We start from the raw sequence: 12,420 nt of genomic DNA on the forward strand, positions 1-12,420 counted from the left end.
CTTCTAACATCAAATTCTTCTTAGGACAATGTTGAAGACTTTCCAGGACCTGTCTTTCAGCAGAAATTCAATGCACTTTCTAGACCAAAGTGATATTTGCTGTATAGGCGTCATAGAGATGTACTATAGAAAGCAGCAATGCAGAGAGCCAGATGGTGATGTGAATGGCATTGGATGTAACTCCAAGAGTGGAGTGCACTGCCATAGTGACAGAGATCTAGCTGCTTTCTCTGAGAAGGAACAGCACTTTATTTCATAACCTCCCATTGACTGGCATGGGAGAGCTGGCACAAGACAAATGCTGGAATGATACCTGAAGTGCAAACTGCCACACCATTCTGAAGAGTGCATTTGGCTTCTAATATCAAGCTCTTCTTAGGACAAAGTTGAGGACTTTCCAGGGCATGTCTTCAGCAGAACCACAATGCAATATCTAGGGCAAATTGTCTTCATGGCATAGGCCTCATAGAGATGTGCTACAGAAATCAGCAATGCAGAGAGCTAGATTGGGATGTGAATGGTACTGGATGTAACTGTAAGAGTGGACTGCACTGTCACAGTGACAGAGATCTAGCTGATATCTGTGAGAAGGATCTGCACTTTATAACATAACCCTCCATTAACTTGCATGGGAGAGCGGGCGCTAGAAGAATGCTTGAAAGAAAACTGAAGTGCAAACTGCCACACTATTCTGAAGAGTGTGTTTGGCTTCTAACATCAAGCTCTTCTTAGGGCAAAGTTGAGGACTTTCCAGGACCTGTCCTTCAGCAGAATCTCAAAGCATGTTCTAGGCGAAAGTGGTATAAACAGTAGAGGTCTCATAGGGATGTGCTACAGAAATCAGCAATGCAGAGAGCCAGATTGTGTTGTGAATGGCATTGGATGTAACCCCAAGAGTGGAGTGCACTGCCACAGTGACAGAGATCTAGCTGCTTTCTCTGAGAAGGAACTGCACTTTATATTACAACCTGCCTTTGACTCACATGTGAGAGCTAGCACTAGAGGTATGCTTGAATGAAAACTGAAGGTCAAACTGCCGGATCATTCTAAAGAGTGATTTTGGCTTCTAACATCAAGTTCTTCTTAGGGCAAAATTGAGGATTTTCGAGGACCTGTCTTTCAGTACAACCTCAATGCACTTTCTTGGCCAAAGTGCATTTCACAGTACAGGCCTCATAAGGATGTGCTACAAAATTCAGCAATGCAGACAGCTAGAATATGTTGTGAATGGTATTCGATGTAAGTCCAAGAGTGGAGTGTACTGTTGAACTCACAGTGCTCAAGCTGCTTTCTCTGAGAAAGAACTGTATGTTTCATCATAATGTTCCATTGACTTGCATGGGAGAGCTGGCGCTAGAAGAATGCTTCAATGAAAACTGAAGTGCAAACTGCTGGATCATTCTGAAGAGTGTTTTTTGCTTCTAACATCAAGTTCTTCTTAGGGAAAACATGAGGACTTTCCAGGACCTTTCTTTCAGCAGAACCTCAATGCACTTTCTAGGTCAATGTGCTATTCACAGAACAGGCTTCATAAGCATGTACTACAGAATTCAGCAATGCGGACAGCTAGAATGTGTTGTGAATGGTGTTGGACGCAAGTCCAAGAGTGGAGTGCACTTGTAAAGTCACAGTGCTCTAGCTGCTTTCTCTGAGAAGGAACTGCACTTTATATTATAACTTCCCTTTGACTTGCATGTGAGAGCTGGCACTAGAGGTATGCTTGAATGAAAACTGATGGTCAAACTGCCAGATCATTCTGAAGAGTGATTTTGGCTTCTAACATCAAGTTCTTCTTAGGGCAAAGTTGAGGATTTTCGAGGACCTGTCTTTCAGCAGAACCTCAATGCACTTTCTAGGTCAATGTGCTATTCATGGAACAGACCTCATAAGCATGTACTACAGAATTCAGCAAGGCGGACAGCTAGAATGTGTTGTGAATGGTGTTGGATGCAAGTCCAAGAGTGGAGTGCACTTGTAAAGTCACAGTACTCTAGCTGCTTTCTGGGCAAGGATGGTTCAACATTCATAAATCAATAAATGTAACACACCATATTAACAGAGTCAAGGACAAAAACCATATGATCATCTCAATAGATGCAGAAAAAGCATTTGACAAAATCCAGCACCCATTCATGATAAAACCCCTACAGAAAATTGGAATAGAAGGTCTTTATCTTAACCTGATTAAGGCTATCTATGAAAAACCAACAGCCAACATCATACTAAATGGTCAAAAACCATTTCACACTAAATTCAGGAACATGACAAGGATGCCCACTATCACCACTCCTGCTCAATAGAGTTCTGGAAACATTAATCATAGCAATTAGAAAAGAGAAAGAAATAAAAGGAATAAAGATAGAAAAAGAAGAAGTGAAACTGTCATTATTTGCTGACGATATGATACTTTACGTAGAGACCCAAAAAAACTCCACCAGAAGACTTCTAGACTTAATTGACAGATTCAGTAGAGTAGCTGGATACAAGGTCAACACTCAAAAAACAATAATCTTCTTGTACACAAATAACAGACTCACTGAGAGAGAAATTAGGGAAACAATTCATTTTACAATAGCATCCAAAAAAATGAAATATCTAGGAATCAATCTAACAAAGGATCCTCATACATATTAGGTAATTGCTCCACTACTGAGTTCACCCATAGCATATCATATTTGTTTCTTGTAATATTGGTATGCTACTCTGGTTTTCAGTGGAGGCCCATTACAAAAACTATCTTCTGCTCAAAGTGGAACTTCAGTCCTTGCTGCTTTGGAGTTCCCTCTTCCCATGGATGGTAGGGGTGAGGAAGAAGGAATTAAATTAAAGATATAGAAACTCTTAAATGTAATATCAGTATCTATGCTATATATTTTATCTGGATGGTTACCCAAAAGCTCATATGTTAAAGGATTTGTTTCCAGAGCAGAGCTACTTGAAGTTTATGGAGTAGTTATGACGTGAGCTCTAGTGGGAGGCATTAGCTCACTGGAGAAATGCTTTCTAAGGAGATCTTTGGGCCCTTGTACCTTCCTTCATTCCTTCCTACATCTCTCTCATTCTCTCTCTCTCTCTCTCTCTCTCTCTCTCTCTCTCTCTCTCTCTCTCTCTCTCTCTCTCTTCTGTATCCCCATTTCTTCCCTCAGAACCTGGCCATGGCAGAAATACACTTTGAAAATTCTAAAACTGAGCACAGAAGAAGTAAGCCACTCAGAGTGAACAGGATGCTTCCAGGCCGCTGAGCCACCCCCACTAGCACAGAGAAGGTGAGCTGCTCCCAGCAAACAGGAGAAGTGTTCCAGACACCATAACATCCCCACCAGCACAGAGGAGGTGAGCCACTCCCAGTGAATAGGAGGAGGCTTCTGGGCTGTTGTACCAACCCCACCAGCACAGAGGAGGTGAGGCACGTGGGTGCCAGCAGTACCCCACCCTAATGAAATGAGAAGACACATAAACAAGTTTCAAACCCAGACTTCCAGATTACCTAAAACATCCACAAAAGGAGATGAGATGGAACATTGTGATACTCAACCACCTGGACTCCATGAACTGTCAAGAAAAGAGGATCTGGAAAAAATAAATTCAGAAATAATTCCTCAGATAACAACAGAGATTGTGGTGAGAGTTCAAGACATGATTAATAAATCTAGAGAGGACAAGGATAAAAAATAGAGGAGCTGAGAAACATGATGGAATCCAAACATAGGAAACAAATGGAATCCATAAAACAGATACAAACAGATTTCCAGGAGATAAAGAACTCCATTAAGAGTCTATGTAGCAGAATAAACCAATGTGCAGACAGAATTTCAGATATAGAAGATAAGATATCAATTAATGACCAGGAAAGGAAAAATTTCTTTAAAATTGTAAGGAGCCATGAGAAATCAATACAGGAGCTGCTGGATGTTGCAAAGAAGTATAACATAAGACTGACTGGAGTCAATGAAGAAACAGGAGAGAGTGAAGATGACATAAAAATACTGCTCACAGAAGTGATGACAGAAGACTTCCCTAGCAGGGGAAAAGAACTTGACACACAGATAAGTGAGGCATATAGGACTCCAAGTAGCTGAGATCTAAAAAAAATTTGCACATAGGAATATAATTATTAAGATTCCACAAACCCAACAGAAGAAGAAAATTTTACAAGCAGTTAGAGGAAAGAAACAAATGACATAGAAAGGAAAGCCCATCAGAATCACAGGAGACTTCTCAATCCAAACAATCAAGGCAAGAAGAGCTTGGAGTGTTGTATTTCAAGCCTTAAAGGAAAACAACCTCCAACCCAGCTTGATGTACCCTGTAAAATTATCTTTCAAAATTGAAGGAGAAACAAGACACTTTCATGACAAAGAGCACATTAGGAAATTCATGAAAACCAAACCAGCACTCCAAAAAATTTTAGACAATGTGCTAGGAAAAGACAATGAGGAGCACAACCCCAGGAAGCCCAGTAGAATGAATCCAATGGACATGACAAGAAATTAAGAGCAAAGGGGAAGAATCCAACAAACAGAAAAAGTCATGACAAGGATAACTCAATATGTATGAGTTATAACCATCAATGTTAATGGTCTCAATTCATCAATCAAAAGAAATAGATTGGAAGACTGGGTCAAGAAGCAAGATCCAACTATATGCTGCATATAAGAAACACATTTAATTCAAACAGAAACTCATAGACTGAAAGGTAAAGGATGGAAAACAATAATCCATGTGACAGGAACCTGAAAAAAAAAAGCAGGAGTAGCTATCCTCTTAGCAGATCAAGTGGAATTCAAATGAAAATCTGAAACACTCTAGTCCCAAGAATTTTAGATAAGGGATAGACAACTTGTATGTACAAATCTGTTGTGAACATGTGATTTCATTCCTCTCAAGTAAAAACTTAAGAGCAGGACTGTTGGTTCTTAACAATAATACACAAAATTTCTATAGTGTTTTCCAAAATGGTTTTATCATTTTACATTCACATTAGCAGTATTAGAAAGTTTTAACTGATTCGCACCTAAGCTGACATTTGGTCTTTTAAAATTTTAACTTCATCTCCCTAATTACTGTATAATTATATCTTATAATTGTACTGATTAGTATACTTCTGATTCTAGTGTTGCACACCTTTTCTTGTGCTGTACTGGCTATTTATCATCATCCTGTGTCTACTTTTTTTTTTTATAATAACAGACTCCATGTAATTCAGTAAATCTAAAATGTTATCTCAACATTCAATAAATACAAAAACTTAGTAAGATATTTTAATTTTCTTGCACTAAGTCTTGGGCTTCACTGTGCTTTTTGCATTTGTGACATAGCACCCTCCAGAACAAATGCACTTTCAGATGTTCAATAGCCACCTGGGACCAGTGGCTACTGTGTGGGACAGCACAGAGCTGTATCTCTTGGTGAACTTAGCGGTCACTGCACCCAGTTCATTTACTCTAGTGAAACTCAACTGTGTCAACTACAGTACCTGGCAGGGCAGAGTACATTTTAGAATCCACTTCTTCATCTGCAAGTGAGAGTAATTCTACATCAGTGCCCTTTTGTTCATGCATTTAACGACCACTGACTTGAGCCTCCATGTGTCGACCATGTTGGATGAGCTGGGGATGTCCCAGTGAATAAAGGAGGCCATCAACCTTTGCTGAGTTCACATTTTGGGAGACATGATACAAAAATAAATTATTAAATTGTACAGAACATGAAGGAGCAGGTAGAATAAGTGATAGGTTACAGCAGGAAATGGGTTGCATTAGCCCATTTTCCACTGCTGTAACAAAATACCTGAAGATGAGTACTTACAAAGAAAAGATGTTGCTGTAGCTTATCTTCCTGTAGGTCCAAGACTGGCATTAGCCCCTCGTCTGTCCTGGTGAGGACCTCACATTTCAGGGCATCACAGTAATGGGAGCAAAGCTGGGTGCAGCGATACTGCAGCATGTGGGAGGCTGAGCCAGGAGGGTCCTGAGTTCAGGGCTAGCCTGGGCTTACAGGGAGTTCAAGCCAGCCAGGGCTACATAGTGAGATCCCTCCCTCTCTCTTTCTTTCACACACACACACACACACACACACAAATAGTGGAAGTGCTATGAGAGAGATGATACGGCCAGACAGGAAGCCAGAGAGGGACTCCGCTGTCAGCCTGTCTCTTGAACAACTCATTCTCTTCAACATTGACTGGGGTTTCAGAGCCAGGCACCTGGGATTCTAAGCAGATGGTCAGGGAAGGCTGACCATGGAGTGGACATCTGGGTTATGACCTCAAGGAGCATGCTGTGAAGGAAACTTGGGGCAAAGTTGTCCAGACAGAAAGAACAGGAAGTGCTAACAGCCTGGGAGAGAAGCATGCCTGCCCTGGGTGGGGGATACAAAGGTCCAGGGTGTGAGTGTGGGCTGTCAGGTAGGTCATGGGAAGGCAGGCCAGGCAGGGCCAGGCAGCTATTGCAAGCACTCTGGCTCCTCTCCAAGGCACTGGGGAGCCATGGGAGGGTTCTGAGCAAAGCAGTAACCTAGCATGCCTCCTAATCCCAAAGGATCCCTGAGCCTGCTGTGCTGTAAAATAAACTGCAAAGCAGTGAGTGATCTAGGGGGATTCCCTTGTCCATGGGTCCAGAAGCAGTTCAGGGAAAACAGATAGCAATTGTCCATCTGGAGTTGCCAGCCTCCCTGTACCCCCATTCTGAGGGGTGCTTCCTCCAACCTATCCTGCAGAAAGTCATGCTGACAAATGCTGTCTTCTTCTCTCATGCCAGAGCTCTGCTTCCTGGAAGCACAAAGACTGCCCAGGGGAAGAAAAGGAGGTTGGCTTGGCTTTCCTGAAGCTCCCTCATTATTGACAGCCTTGGCTCCTCTTGAATATCTCATCCACCCTTTCTCACACAAGAAGTACAGAATAAGATTCTTAGAACTTAGATGTTTTTTCTAATCCCCACATTTGGATTTGCAGATATGCCAATATTTGGATTTGTAGAGCTGTAATTTAAGCCAGTCTCTCCCCTGGAACTGCCTGGTAAAATGCATCTTTCATGAGGTTCCTGCAGGAGCCAGGCTACCAGCTCAGACTCCTGAGTGCAAATCAAACTTGGGCTCAACAGCAGCAGTCTGATGGCAGGGGGTCCTGAACCAGCAGGCCTCCTGCAGGGTCAAAGGGACAGGCCCGGGGCTTCCCCCTGGGCACCTCCTCCAGGAATGGAAGAAAGTCTTCCTCATGGACAAGCTGGCTCTGGGATCAGTGAGTGGAGAGCTGAGTGGGATCCAGCCCCAGGCCCCTTCTCAGGGTTCCTCACCACCAGCCCACCTGCCTTGCAGACTCCCTCGAGCCCAGCCTGCACAGAAGATATAGAGAAGAACAGCAGTCAGCAGCATCTGTCTCCATCCTGAATCTGAAGGGCAAGTCATAACTTGGCGGAAGTGTATCACTCTTTAGCAGGTCTGATCACCAAGGGCAGACAGGCTACAGGCCCACACCTCTCACAGGTGAGGAAGGCTTGGCCCTCACCCACTGCAGAAAGTGTTACTGCGAAACAACTACAAAAAGAATTCAAAAAGAAAACAACCAAGAATGGATGCCAAAAGCAGGCTGTGACTTCTGTGACATCTCTTTGAAGGATGCCTCTCTGCAGGCTGTGCCCTCCTCCCAGGCTCCTCCCTTCTGCTCCCCTCCATCCCAGCCACATCCTCAGCTCAGCCTACAGGGGGCGCAAGGCCCAGCATAGGGAAGGACCCTGCAGCGTGGCCACAGATGCAGCTGGCCCGGGCCTCAGAGCCTCCAGGGCTAAACCAGGCCTAGACATCATCACGTCTGCCAGTTCCTGTCTACGTGGACACAGCCAGATGCTGGTGACCTTCACCGTTGGTGACACCACAGGAAGAGCCCACTGCAGCCAGAAGATTGGGACTTTATCCAGACTCCTCCTTAACCATGGGCAGGGCTTACATCCACCTCTCGGCCTTTGGCCTTCACGTTCTTAGCTTGAAGGCTGCACCCAAATCCCAGCAGAGAATAACAGGTGCAGGTGGGGCTGGGTGTTTCCTAGGGTAAGGGAGCTGTGGAGGAACATGTTTCCAGCAACCTCCCTGGGGCATCTGCTGCCTTCCCAGGCCTGGGGCCAGCCTGGGGTATGGACTGTTTTGTCAGAGCACCCTTCTTCTGCTTGCTTCTGCCCTGAGGACTCTGGAGTGAGTCCCTCCAGGTCTGCACGCCCCGTCCTTCACTGGCCTGCCACTATCCCGACCCACTATTTGAAAAATATAAATCCACTCATTCCGGAAGTGTCCAGAGCTGAACTGTTCCTCCGGCTGTAGGACAGGAACTTCAGGCCAGGAGCAAGGTGCCAGGTAAGGAAAGCATGAAGCAGAAGTCTCTAGTCACTGTCGCCCTCTGCAGTGTTCTGAGCCGGAAGGAATGAAAGGGATAGCAGCTCAGACCCAAACCCCTGCCCTCGCCGTGCTGCGGGCCTCTCTCTGGCCCAGGCATTGCTTCCCAACTTCTGAGCCTGGCCCGCAGCCGGGCGATTATTCACCAGCCCCTGTGTCTACTTTTTAATTGGGTTGTTTATTAATGAGCTGTAAGAGTTCCTTATATATTCTGGTCTGAAGTTATATACATAATAAACATGGTCTGTTTAAGGACTACTTTTCATTTTCTTAATGATGTCATTTAAAGTTTCAATTTCTGATGGAATCTCACTTATCAATTTTTTTCTTTTATACATCATGTTTTTTATACCCTAGGAAATACTTGCCTACCCTAAATTCATAAATATTTTCCCTTATAATTTCTTCTTAAAGTTTTATAGATTTAGTCTTTCATGTTTAGGTTCATAGATCCTTTCAAGTTATTTTTATGTATGAAAATAAATGGTTGAGGTTAATTTTTTATATATGGATACCAGGTGTTCTAGTGCCATTTGCTGAAAACACTATCTTTTTCTCTGCTCTTGAAATGAGTTTATGTTCTATAAAATGTTAATGTTAAATAATCTTTCAAAACTCAGTGGACCATACATGTGTGATTCTATTTCTAGATTCTCTGTTTTATGCCAATGGTCTATATGTCTTTGCTTACACCAACACTGCCTTGATTACTGTAGCTTTAGGGAAGTCTTCAAATTATGTACTAAATGTCTTCCAATACTTTTTTTTCTTTTTACTTTTCTATGTCCCTTGTACTCCTACATAACTTTTAAATTTCATTATCCAATTATTCATTTATTATAAGTAAACATAAACCTGAATTTTCTAATTTTCTGTTTTCTAATCCTGTTAAATTCAAATACAAGTTCTAAGTGCTCCTAGGGATTCCTTAGTATTTTCTTTATAGATGATCATTTCATCTACATATAAAGATTTTACTTCTACCTTGCCAATTGTATCCTAATTTTGTCATTTTGTTGCCAGACTATTGTGGTTTGGCCTATGTTTCAATGTTGAATGGACAGATGAAGAATAAGCACATCTGCTTCTGTCCTGCTGCTCTTGGTTCAGAGGAAAGGGCTTATGGACCGCCATCTGTCCCACCACTCCCTGGCCAGAGGAAGGGGCTTCTGGGCCACCATCCCACTGCTCCTGGCCCAGAGGAAGGGGCTTCCCAGCCACCATCCATCCTGCCACTCCCAGCCCAAAGGAAAGGGCTTTTGGGCCACCTTCTGTCCTGCCACTCAGAGCACAGAGGAAGGGGCTTCTAGGCCTCTGTCCATCCCATTGATCCTGGCCCGGAGATAGGGGTTGCTGAGCTGCAGTTCCACTGCTCCTGGTCCAGCAGAAGGGGCTTCTGGGTCACCATCCAGGCCTCCACTCCCAGCTCTGAAAAGGCCCTTCCTGGCCACCATCCATCCTACTGCTCCCAGCCCAGAAAAAAGGGCTTTTGGGTCACCTTCTTTCCCACCACTCCCAGCCCAGAGGTAGGGGCTTCTGAGTTGCCATTCCACTGATCATGATCCAGAGGAAGGAGCTTCTGGGTCACAATCCAGGCCGCTGCTCCCGGCCTAGAGGAAGGGGCTTCCCAGCCACCATCCATGCCTCAACACCCAGCCCAGAGGAAAGGGCTTTTGGGCTTCCTTCCCTCTTGCTGCTCCCAGCCCAGAGGAAGGGGCTTCTGGGCCACCATCCATCCCACCACTCCTGGCCCCTGTCCCAGCTCTCCCAGCCTCGAGGAGGTGAGCCACGAGGTGCCAACAGAACTCCCCCCAGTCAAAATGAGAAGACACATAAGTCTCAAAACCAGACTTCCTGATCACCTACAGCAACCCCAAAGGGAAATGAGATGGAACACTCTGATGCTCAACCACTTGGACCCACTGAACTGGCAACAAAAGGGGATCTGGAAAAAATGAAATCAGAAATAATTTCCCAGATAGCAGCAGAGATTGTGCCAATAGTGCAAGACATGATTAATAAATCTAGAGAGGAGCTGAGGAACATGATGGAATCCCAACATAGGAAACAAATGGAATCCATAAAACAGATGCAAATAGATTTCCAGGAGATGAAAAACTCCATTGAGAGTCTACACAGCAGAATGAGCCAATGTGAGGACAGAATTTCAGATACAGAAGATAAGATTGCAATTAATGACCCAGAAAAGAAAAATTGCTTCAAAATTGTGAGGGAACATGAGAAATCAATCCAGCAGCTGTTAGGTGATGCAAAGAAGAATAAAATAAGACAGATTGGAGTCAAAGAAGAAACAGGAGAGAGTGCAGACGTCATAAAAAAATCTTCACAGAAGTCATGGCAGAAAAATTCCCAAGCAGGGGAAAAGAACTTGACATACAGATAAGGGAGGCATATAGGACTCCAAATAGCCTTGATCAAAAAAATTTACACATAGGCATATAATTGTTAAGATTCCAGAAACTAAACAGAAGAAAAAAGTTCTACAAGCAGTTAGAGAAAAGAAACGCATCACATACAAAGGAAAGCCCATCTGAATCATAGCAATCTTCTCAACACAAACCACCAAGGCAAGAAGACCTTGGAGTGACATATTCCAAGCCCTAAAAGAAAACAGACTCTAACCCCGATTGATGTACCCTGCAAAACTATCTTTCAAAATTCATGGAGAAATAAGTTACTTTCATGACAAAGAACACCTTAAAAGCTTCATGAATACCAAATCAGCACTCCAAAAAAATTGTACACAGTATCCTAGGAAAAGACATTGAGGATCACAACCCCAGGAAGTGAAGCAGAATGAACTCATCTGGCATGACAAGAAATTAAATGTAAAGGGGGAGAACCCAACAAAAAGAAAAAGTCATGGCAATGATAAGTCAATAAGTTTCAGTTATAACCATCAATGTTAATGGTCTCAATTCACCAATCAAAAGAAATAGACTGGAAGAATGGGTCAAGAAGCAAAATCCAACAATATGCTGCATAAAAGAAACACACTTAATTCAAAAGGAAACTCATAGACTGAAAGTTAAAGGGTGGAAAACAATACTCCATGTGACGGGAATCCGGAAAAAAAGCAGGAGTAGCTATCCTCCTTGCAGATCAAGTAGATTTCAAAGCAACACTGATTAAGAGAGACAAAGAAGGACACTACATCCTTGTAAAGGGAAGAATCCAAGAGGAAGAGATGACAATCATAAATATCTATGCAACAAACACTACTGCGCCCAACTATATAAAACAAATACTAATGGACATGAAAAGACATATATGCACTAATCCAATTGTAGTGGGGGACCTCAACACCCCAGTGTCATAATTAGATAGATCAACTAGACAAAAAATAAGTAATGAAATGCTAGAACTCAAACTCTTGAACAAAGGAACCTAACAGATGTTTACAGAGTGTTCCCCCCCACAAAATCAGAATACACATTCTTCTCAGCTGCATATGGGTCATTCTCCAAAATAGACCACATACTCACACATAGAACATGTTTAAGTAAGTGCAAAGCAATTGAAATTATCCCCTGTATATTATCAGCCCATAGTGTGATGAAATGGGAGATCCATAGCAAAAGAAACTGGAAAAATTTCATAAACACGTGGAAATTGAACAACACATTTCTGAATAATCAATGGGTGACAGAGGAAATTAAAGAAGAAATCAGACAGTTCCTTCAATTAAATAACAATGACAATACAACATATCAGAATCTATGGGACACAATGAAAGCAGTCTTATGAGGGAAATTCATAGCAGTGAATATGCAAGAATGGCTGCTCTCATGAAATCAACCAATAACAAATGCTGGTGGGGCTGTGGAGAAAGAGGAACACTGCTCCACTGCTGGTGGGAGTGTAGGCTGGTGCAACCACTGTGGAAATCAGTATAGAGATACCTCAAAGAACTATGACTGGAAGTCCCATTTGACCCAGCTACTCCCCTGCTGGGTATCTTCCCAAAAGAATTAAAAGTATCATACCACAGTGATATACATGCACCCATGTTCATAG

This window comes from Heterocephalus glaber, unplaced genomic scaffold (genome assembly GCF_053883595.1).
Source record: "Heterocephalus glaber isolate CG9 unplaced genomic scaffold, H.glaber_assembly_v1.0 deba00001532, whole genome shotgun sequence".
Lineage (NCBI taxonomy): Eukaryota > Metazoa > Chordata > Mammalia > Rodentia > Bathyergidae > Heterocephalus > Heterocephalus glaber.